Source organism: Rhagoletis zephyria, unplaced genomic scaffold, assembly GCF_001687245.7.
Source record: "Rhagoletis zephyria isolate East Lansing unplaced genomic scaffold, Rhagoletis_zephyria_1.1 Rzeph_scaffold_00138, whole genome shotgun sequence".
Lineage (NCBI taxonomy): Eukaryota > Metazoa > Arthropoda > Insecta > Diptera > Tephritidae > Rhagoletis > Rhagoletis zephyria.
The window spans coordinates 24,993-36,736 of NW_016157222.1; positions in this window are offsets into that span (position 1 = coordinate 24,993).

Here is an 11,744-nt window from a genome sequence, read left to right on the forward strand (position 1 = left end):
TATATTGACTTTTTCAAAACAATTTACAGCAAAGCCAAAGTACTTCTTCATGCAACAGGAACAATGGAAAATATTTCTTGTAATTTTTCTTGAGAACTAGAAACTAAGCTTAATACTAAAAATCACAATTCAATATCAAAATTCATTTTCTAAACATTTTGTACAATATTTCTGACTGATATACTGTAAGAACAAAAAATTTGTTCATTCATAACCATTCTGTAAACAAAATAGCATCGATACATCCAAATGTATTCGTTTTATCACAAATAAATTTCAAAGTCTATTTTCTCATAGTTTTCAACTTGTGGCCATAAAATTGTCTTCAGGTCATATTTGGAATTTTGATAAACGCATTTGCTATTAATATGACTATTTACATGGTATATTATAATTGTCACAACAACAATTTTCTCTTTTAAATCCGTTTTTTATGTGGAGCAATGCATTTACTGAAAGAAGTGATAAACGGTTAGGAATTTTGCTTCTAAAAGTATTCATGCGCTGAAAACGCGCTCAACTTCTGCATTTGAGTATGGCAATGATGAGAGCCGAATTGCCAAATTGCCCACTCTTCAAATGGATTCAGACCAGCTGAGGCTTTATACGTCTTAACTTGAACCCAAAATCCTGAAGTAGACCCAGTATGACTTATTGTATTAAATGAATATTTCTCCACCCACGGTCTCTGCTCTCCAAAGTCTCAGAATCTGTAACAAATTCTTTCGCTAAAGGCAGTATATCCTCTTCCAAATGGGTTAATACGTTTCCAATATAGATGATTTTTATTTTATTAAACATTTTAAAATTACTGGGAAGTCTAGATCTTATCTCGTTGACTAGCATTTTGACGAATTCAATAAAATTTTTTGAAATCTCCTTTTTTTCTGAACTTATTTGCATGGATTGACAAGCCTCTTCGAACGCATATCCCATGTAAGAAAACTGACTGTCGGCTTCATCAATACTATCTTCTAAAAAATTAAATTCGACACCCGGCCGTGTTACCTTTGTAATTAGAATTTTAAGAAGGTGGTATAAGTCGGTGAAAAGCTTTGCTTCGTCAGCATTTGCTGCCTCGAATGCAAGATTTACCCTTTGAACATCCACAAGTACATCAGATAAATAAACCAGGTAGATATAGTTCGCATTATTATTATACATTTCTTTTAACAAGTTAGATGAATAGCATTGTTGGGTTGATGGCAGTGTGTTAAAAAGCGTTTTTAGCTCTAGCCACATTTTTAAAATTAGGGCTATTCGCGATTCGGTGCATAAGAGCTGACAAATTTATGCAATTGCAGAAATATGCCATGGATTGTGAGCGACCTTTATTAAACTGTCATGGTAAAGCTTTTGCAAAACAATTTTTGTGCATCAGCTTTGGTTTTGTTTATGAATGCAATGCATAGCATTTTTATGCTATGGATTTTCGGTATTGCAAATTTGCCAAGCCATGACAAATGCAAATGCGTGTATTTTGTTTGTGTATTGCAAATAATTTGCAATACAAATTTGCAATGCAATGATGCTAGGCCATTTGCACCGGATCGCGAATAGCCCTAATGATGCTAGGCCATTTGCACCGGATTGCGAATAGCCCTATTGTTTTTATTGCGTTCTCAATAGACAACCAACGAGTATCTGCCATTAATGGAATTTTTTGTGGGCTATCGGAATCATAATTTATAGGTTTATGTATTATGACATATGTTTTTTGACTTGAAGGTGAATAAGCAAACCAATTATGTGTTTCTCTTAAAAGAATTTCTAAGTTATTAGGTAATCGAGATCTCGATGCAGATGAAACTGCAAATTGCAAAGAGTGGCAAACGCATCGTATTAAAACCAGCGAGTCTAATTTGTATTTTGATTTAAACTTGGCGTACACGCCATTATTGTCACCAGTCATTACTGCAGCGTTATCAGTCCCAATGCTAATTAGTTTTTGAATTGATAACGTATATAGATTGAGAACACGCTCTATTCCTTCAACTATGCCGTCTGCTATGCCAGAAGGCAAGTCAGCCAATGCCAGGAAAGTTGTTAAACATTTTTGGTTTTTCGTACTATAATACCGTAAGACTACGCCTAGTAGTTTTGTATCTGATATGTATATCAGTGCTTTCATCTATTAGTAAACTAAAAGCAGACTCTGCAATATCTTCAATTAATTTTTCAATAAAATGTGGAGCCAACACATTTTTAATAATTCCCGAACACTTCGTGCGGTGTAATGCGAAACCACTTGCTCTGCTATCAGCAAACTGATTGTTGCAAATTTCTGTTAAATGATCAACGTTTCGGAAACTGCAGGGCATTGCAACATATAACGCAAATTCTCCCTGGGATTTTTGCTTCTCACTTACGGTTTTTGGCGCAGGTTCAAAATTTAATTTTCGTTGACTTGATTTCTTGTCATTAAACGGACTTATGGCATTGATGTGTTTATTTCTCGCGGCATGACGAATCAGATCTGCATATCTGGCAGCAATCTCGCATTTACAATAAAAAACTGGCTTTACTTGTATCGCCTTCGTACCGACGCACCCACAGCTTCAAGTCCTTGTGTGACTCCCACTGTTTCCAATATTTTTGGTGATAATTTGCTCTTTCGACTAAAATTATTCCTTATTAGTATTGTAAATCAAAAAGTGTTATACACTAACCTTTTGATACTACTAGATATGCAAAAGAGTCCCCGCTACTACACTGCGCCAGCTAATCTAAAATAAGTTGTGTTTTCGTATTCTCCAGCAAAAAATATCCAGTAACTTGCCAGTAACCAAATTTCGGAGAGTAAGCCAATATTTACTCAAAATGAGTGAAATATGCAAGAAAGTACGAAAACGCAAAACCAGCAAGAAGTTGCTAGTTTTGTGAACAGCTGATTAATTTGTTATTTTCCGATGCAATTTTCTTAGAAAACTAGTGTTTTCTATCTTATTATATATTTAAATAGGTTTATTTTGTCAATTCCAACTCTAAAAGCACCAAAAACAATTATTTTCTTAATGTGATTTGCAATAAGCATCATGCCATCAGCTGTTTTTCTTACTAGCAAATAGTTGCTAGTAAAAATTTATCCAGTAAAAATCCAGTAAAACTTGCAAGTTCAACTGTCATTTTTGCTCTCTCAATTTCCTCTCTTTTGCTAGTTTCTTGGACGTTTTTGCGTACGAAAACGACATCCAGTAAAAAACCAGTAAAATTAGTACTGGATTTACTGGATAGTGCGTACGCGAACAGGGCTATAATCAATCAAAATATGTACACATAATTAGAAAAAAAAAGAAAGAAATGCTTAACTTACCTGCGTACTAGCATTTTCAACGCGAATATAATTTAGTGCAGGGCGAATTTTTTCTGTAAAATCAAAGAATCAAAAAGAATCAGCAAAAGCAAAAACAAAATACATGTAAGGCGAAGAAATCAGCTGATCTAACAAAAGCGGGTTGCAACTCCAGCTTTTTATCAATCATGGGCCATGTTGCATGTTAGCGCATTTAAATTTGCAGATTATTGTAAATTCAGTACTGCCACATTTTAAGTATTTCATGTTTGACCTATATATGAGAAATTTGAGTTCAGAAAAAAGCCCTAAAAAGGGCGCTAGGCACTAAACCATTTTTTTGGCGTTTTAATTTTCAAAAAGCACTAAAACTAGTGCTTAAAGCACCAAGTTGGCAACTATGGCCTTATCCCATATATTTGAAAACAAAGCACAAGATTCCGAGAAGCGATTTCTGTAGGCGAAAGATTGGAAGTAACTTTACGTTACTTAGCAACAGGCGATAGCTTCTCCGGTCTGATGACTGTTTTCCTAACAAACTCGAGCGTGCGTAAATCAAACCAAGAAGGCATACGGAATCCGGCATTTAATGACACCGGCATTGTGGGTGCTGTTTGGACAGATTACTTTCATGCTGGGCGGACGTATCATCGCCAACGCTGAACTCCATCCATGACCGGTATCACCTAAGCCGTGCATAAAGATGAGCGTTGACGTGTGTTTGGCTGTCGCCTCAATTATCACTGGTGCAATAGACATGCTGCTGTTTGTCAACCAAAATAGGAGCCAAGTAACTTTGCTTGTGCTTGTACTAGTTGTAGTTCCTTTCCTACCANTCTCTTTTGCTAGTTTCTTGGACGTTTTTGCGTACGAAAACGACATCCAGTAAAAAACCAGTAAAATTAGTACTGGATTTACTGGATAGTGCGTACGCGAACAGGGCTATAATCAATCAAAATATGTACACATAATTAGAAAAAAAAAGAAAGAAATGCTTAACTTACCTGCGTACTAGCATTTTCAACGCGAATATAATTTAGTGCAGGGCGAATTTTTTCTGTAAAATCAAAGAATCAAAAAGAATCAGCAAAAGCAAAAACAAAATACATGTAAGGCGAAGAAATCAGCTGATCTAACAAAAGCGGGTTGCAACTCCAGCTTTTTATCAATCATGGGCCATGTTGCATGTTAGCGCATTTAAATTTGCAGATTATTGTAAATTCAGTACTGCCACATTTTAAGTATTTCATGTTTGACCTATATATGAGAAATTTGAGTTCAGAAAAAAGCCCTAAAAAGGGCGCTAGGCACTAAACCATTTTTTTGGCGTTTTAATTTTCAAAAAGCACTAAAACTAGTGCTTAAAGCACCAAGTTGGCAACTATGGCCTTATCCCATATATTTGAAAACAAAGCACAAGATTCCGAGAAGCGATTTCTGTAGGCGAAAGATTGGAAGTAACTTTACGTTACTTAGCAACAGGCGATAGCTTCTCCGGTCTGATGACTGTTTTCCTAACAAACTCGAGCGTGCGTAAATCAAACCAAGAAGGCATACGGAATCCGGCATTTAATGACACCGGCATTGTGGGTGCTGTTTGGACAGATTACTTTCATGCTGGGCGGACGTATCATCGCCAACGCTGAACTCCATCCATGACCGGTATCACCTAAGCCGTGCATAAAGATGAGCGTTGACGTGTGTTTGGCTGTCGCCTCAATTATCACTGGTGCAATAGACATGCTGCTGTTTGTCAACCAAAATAGGAGCCAAGTAACTTTGCTTGTGCTTGTACTAGTTGTAGTTCCTTTCCTACCAGTCCTTATCATTTCCAGTGTTCCTGGCTTTTGAAGAGGTAAATGGAAAAGATTACTTACTAATAAATACTATTTACAAATTGCACTACTTACCCCGTTGCTGGCCTCGTGTTCATTGTGGAAATGATTGACGTCGGCCGCAATTCCCATCAATGAAGTGTCAACAAAGAACGTAAGCCTTCACATTTTTTTGAATTTGAGTGAATACCTGTTGTGATATATGTGTCGACATTACAATATTCAAACAAAGTGAAAATAAATTGAATTGAAATAAATGCCAATTGTTTTATGAATATCCAAAAATATTGTTTCTGTGCACATATGTACAAACATACATTTGTATGTATGTATGTATTGCTGCGCGCTCCTATTACAATACGAACAAATTTGTTTGTAGAAAAAACTTTAACCGAAATGAGTTTGAATGATTGATTGTTTTTATTCATTCATTCACATACTTCCATTTGAAGGTAGAAAATTTAAAACAAAATGTATATTCATAACTTACAAAATTCGAAACGCTCAGTGTTTTGTATGTGAAGTAAAATATTCAAATCTAATGTACTCTGTTTGGCAAGAAGTTTGAATGAATTCATGCAGCCCTCTAATTTGTATGTACAAAATTACTAACCTAGGAATATCGCCGTCCGTAGCGAAGATCGCTCAAACTATGCACATTAGAGTGGTCCAAAAAAATAAAGTCGGAGTTTTAATGCCGGCACACCCTAAGATTGTTCTATATCGAAAAAAATATACCCCAATTTTTTATTTTGAAATCAAAAAATAACATCTTTTCGTAGAAATATTTTTCGATCGGAAAACTTTACTTATCTTCAGGAGATTCCCAGTAATAATACTCAATTGTTTCCTTAACAATTTTTTCATGGTAACTATATTTTGTAGGTCCTCAAAGCCCTTAGAAAATGCAATGGGAAACCAATAAAAAATCTTGAATCATAAAAAATGGTTAAATAAACAATTGAATATTAATACTGGAAGTCTCCTGAAGAGAACCACAGTTTTACGGTCGAAAAATATTGATTTTCAATAGATAAAATACACGGAAAACTTTGAGCGCTTTGAGCACTCCCTAAATATTTTTTGATTTCAAAATAAAAAAATTTGGGTATATTTTTTTCTGTATATAACAATCCTAGGGGGTGGCTGCATTAAAAATCCAACCTTATTTGTTTTACATAAATTTTTGGACCACTTTAATGCACATATATAGGTGCTGTTTTCTATAAGTATTCTATATAAAAACAGACCCCTTATAATAGTCTCATAGGAACGCAAATTTTCCTCATTGTAAGTTACGAAATTCGTTGTCAAGTAAATCATATTACCTACTGCCAAATCGAGCGATAAGACAGTGGCTTATGTGGTCGCTGTAGGAAACTCTGAGGGCCGGTTGCTCAAAGCCTGGTTGACACTAATCATCGGTTAACATCGTTATCGACGTTTTCGACTCCATGCATATAACACGCTGTCGGTAACGTCGATAACAATGTTTAACCGGGGATTAGTGTCAACCAAGCTTTGAGCAACCGGCCCTGAATGTTTGCTCGCATTGCTATTGCTGCAGGCACTTCACAAATTATTTAAGCGGTTGCAATGCTAGTTTTAGGGGTGGCAAAGATTGTGCTGCTCTAAGCATCGTATGTCGCATTAGTTGCAGTGGATACTGTTGCGATTGCAATGCTAAATCATAATGTTTGCGTCCCTTTTGTAGTGACAGGGCACCAGCGAATTCATTGGATTAAAGCAGCTAAATTCAACAAAAGGCATCACAGAAAGGCCATGTTTTGTATGCAGCAAACGATTTCGTTATGAGCGCTATGCCTATAATTTCCAAGTTATACACACTTGTTCCTGTATTACTTTTATTTGGTTTGTGACCACTCAAAACATTTTTCATACGCGGTAAAAGAGGCGGCAGTTTCTGAAATTAGATAATTGTAAATAATGTGAGATAACAAGTATTGTAACATATGCATACTATATACCCACAAAACCTCTTCAGCACGCTTGCATAATTACCGCATGTCTTTTTTTGGGGTTTAGATGAATGGCAATAACTAGCTTTTCCCCACAAGCCGAGGTTGTTCCTCCGAATTATACGCACAAATGTTTATTTGTTGCTACACGGCAGTGTAGCTTAATTCTGCAGGAATTGATTGTATATCATATGTAAAGTGACGGTTTTAGTTCAACAACTAATTTGCGTTCATGACTGCGACGTATATAGTCTCCGGAATAATCCACTTGGAAATGGTAAAGTTTTAGTACCCGAAGATTTTTCAGTTCTTATAAAAGAAGAAATTTTAAATTCTGAAGTAGACGAGGACTTTGCTGACGCTTGTTCAGCTGGCACACCTGAAGTTTCCACCGTTGTTCTTTGCCTCCATTTAAAGATTTTTTACAAATGGAAGAAGCGCCTTGCGTAGCGGTTTGTTCGCCAAATATAAATTTTATTGCATATACAAACGACATAAAAATGGCAACACCTGAGCAAAAGAAATCTTTTATTAGCCTGTTTGCATCCATTATCCGAGAAAACTATAGTGGTGACCCACTATCGCTCGACTCATTCACTGACAAAATCACTTTAATAGAAGAATTATCTGATGAAAGTTTAACTACAACATTTGTAGCATTTTTAAAGTCAAAACTCGAAGGCAAAGCGCGTGGGGTTTTACCCAGCCAAATAATTTCGATTGATCAAATAAAGCATGCGCTACGCAGCAGAATTAAACCAGATAATCCCAAAGTTGTCTCTGGCAAAATCGCGTCATTACATACCACAAATAACAACTATTCCAATTTCGCGAAGCGAGTTATCTGATGCATTAGAGCGATCCTTAATTATTGAGGGTATGACTCAAGCGAAAGCCCATGAGCTAGTGGTAGAGCAGAGAGAAAACGTTTGCAGGCTGAACAGTCGTTGAGAGCTAGTAAAATCTATTTTAGCATCAACCACTTCTACAGAGTCAAAAGATGTTGTCGCGAAAATAATTGTAGAACACAACAATGAAGTCAAAGAACGGCAGGTGTTATCTTTTAGGTCACGAGCAAATAAACTAAATAGTTTTCGATGAGGTTTTAGAGGGCACAACAACTATGGTTATCACAACAATAGTTTCAAATTTAATAGCGGTAATACAACTAGGCAAAATAATGACAATAACACAAGGCACAATAATCAAAATAATTATAATAGACGTAACAATTTTACCAACAGACAAAATAACTAACAGTAGCAATACGATAAACATCACAACAGAAGCGGTTACAACATTGGGAACCGTAAGTACAAACTTGGTTGTATCAAATTTTTTTATTCCGCATAGTCTTCACGTTGTAGATGACAGTTTTAATATACCTGAAAACGCAACATGGATGACCAGCCCGCTATGAAGTGAAACCACCGAGTTTCTAATAGAGAGTCGTACTGCTACAGAGTAGCCGTCTTTATTTATATAAGATTCTAAACCTAACTGCCTACATAACTTATCTACTGTACATAACACTTCCATTGTGCTATGCACATATTTACATTTAGTCTGTTCCTTTGAACTTCGGACTAAAACCTGTGGAAATGTCAAACTACAATTTTACTCTCTCAAGTGAGAGTAACATGAGAACAGATGCAGAAGTGTATAGGAACGCAAAAAGCACTATTTCCTGTAAAAACGTCAAACGGTTTGTTTACAAATTACAAGTGTGAAGAAAATGGATGATAAATTAAACGTAAACGTGACGCCTGGAACCTTTAATAGGATTCAAAATGGTAAGTACAATTATTTAAGTGAAATATGAGTAATATATTAAATATTTTCAGATGAAGAATATATGCGGAAGTTGGCCAACAGTTTGCTTCAGGCACAAAGCGAAACGTATGGCGAAGTAGTTTTTTCCCAAATAGGTAAATAGTGTATATTTAGTAAATATTATAAATGTATTTATTTGATCCTATTATTTCACAGAACTTCCAGAGGAAGTCTCTAGAAGCTTGCAACCTGAGGAAGCTATTGCGGGGACTTCTTCTACACTAAGTATTTTTGCAGTATGGTTTAGTTATTTGTACAACGATTTTGGATTGTGCTGTGCCTAAACGCGTGACCCGAAACAAAAAAACTTTTACACATACTTGTAGACAAGAGTCTACGCTTTATTAAAAACAAAAAGTGAATATACATATCTGTGCAATAATTTTTTAATAATCGCGGTACTTTTTGCAAAATTCCGAGCTGAGCTGTCAAACACAAAAAAATATGTACGAAATATCTCTGTAAAGGTGTTCAGCCCTCTTCTTCGGCAACACAGGAAGGAGAATTCTACATTCTACTTAATAAGCGTTATAATCCTTTAGCAAAAATTCAAGGTTCCTCTATTTACAAACAGCGCCCAAGGGGTCTGTGTGGGAGTACAGGGGGCAGTGGTGACTTTTCATAAAACATGGACCATCCTCTTTTGTTTAAGAGGGGGTTTGGAGGGCCATGCCACCTCCCCCTCCGCCCCACCTAAAAACCGATGTACAAATAACTAAACATTTCCCATTCTTGCAGTACACATATGTACATACGCACTTAATATTAATGCGGATTAACTTTTTTAGATGAAGATGAAGATTACGTTCCCATTGTGCCAGGTGAAAAACAGGCCTGGCTAGAAGCTCCCACAAAGCTAATGCTGTCCCTTTTGGAAGAACTTCGGCCTAAAGTGGGTAAATCACCCGCACTCCGAAATAAGGCCAAAATGTGGAAAATCATTGAAGAGAGGATGGGGGAGCAAGGCTATAGTTTCAATTGCTTTCAAATTGAAAACAAATTTAGGACTCTGGAGCGGCAATATAAAAAAACCATACTTAACAACAGGCAGAGCGGTAGAAGTAGACTTACGTGTCCTTACCAAAGGTTAGTATAACTACGTTTATGCGTTTGTCGTTTAACAAAATTCTTTTACTTTTACTTTTTACTTATTACTTTTTATTTATTCTTAATTTATTGATTTATTATTTATTCTTAGTTAATTTATTTATTCTTAATATTCCACAGTGAGCTGGATGCCATTCTAGGCGACAAACGATCTTTGAATCCTGAGTTCCTGTGGGAGAGCAACGATGCACCAGAGAACACTAGCGCAAGTTTAGATGGAGCTTCAGACTTAGAACAGTCCGCTGCAGGTACATCGTATAAGATATACTTACATATGGTATACTATATATAAGGGCTCTTCATGATCATGATATTCGGTGCATTTGTAAATTTTCAACGATAAAATGCAATGGTGGCATGTTATTACGCACAAAACTTGCGAATGCAAATGCAAGACTATTTCCACAATATCCTCAGCAAATCCATGAAAACCAAAATTCGAAACTTTGTATAAAAACTAGGAAAATTCTATAAAATTTCCAGTATAAGATGCAAGTTTGAAGTAGCTACAAATTATGGTTGATTTTTTACAATTCATTTTGTGAACGGTGTGGCCCACTTCTCACAAAAAATTTTTATAAAAACTAATTAAAAAATGTAAAGTTTCGAATTTTGACTTTTATGGTTTTTGTTAAACTATAAGCCAACTTTTTATAAAAAAATTACATAAGTTACTGGCAGTAACTGAAAATTTGATACTAATTACATTTTCAATAAATTTCTTTTCATGCAGATGATATTCCGAGCTGCTCCACAGCGAAAAAAAGAAAAACTGCTACTGACCGGATGGAAACCAAAATTTCTGATATGGTGGAGGAGAGGAAGGCATACCACAAAGAAGTGTTGGAGTTTTTAAAGAAAAAGGAGGAAAGGGAGAAGAGAAAGGAAAACAGAGAGCAAAGAAAGCTCGAAATTTTAGAAGCAATTGCAAAAAAGCATAGCTGATTTGTCTTAGGCTTAGGGCCGGTTACTCAATGTCTGGTTAACACTAATCTCCGGTTAAACATAGTTATCGACGTTACCGACTCCCTGTTATATGCATGGAGTCGAAGACGTCGATAACGATGTTTAACCGCAGATTAGTGTTAACCAGACATTGAGTAACCGGCCCTTAATATTAATTTTTTATAAATTTTAAGGTCATCATATGCAAACATATATAAATCCACATTTTAAAGGCAGTAGTAATATTAGAAAAATTATAAAGTTTCGCACTAAAATATCGAACTTTTTATTCACAAGTTGGATATTTAATAACTTTTACCAAAAAAATTTTATATACATAATCATAAGTTCGATATTTTAGTGAAAATTTGCGAAACTTTATAATTTTTAACCGACTTCCAAAAAATGAGGAGGTTATCAGTTCGTCGGAATATTTTTGTTTTATGTATGTTACCGCATAACTTTGGACCACGTCAACCGATATCGATAATTCTTTTTGCATCGGAAAGGTAGTTTCTCAGAGGTGGTCCCATACTAATCTGGTTGAGATCCGATCAGTGGATCATGAGATATATATATAAAATATATTTTTTTTATATGAGAGTTGAAGTCTGTTTTTTTTTTTGCTAAAAATTACTTGTTCTAATTTATTACTGCGTTTGAAATGTGGATTTATATAGTGCAAACTTGCCAAAATGTTGCACACCTATTTATTTTTCTATGGGTGATATTTACTTACATTGTCTTTCCTTA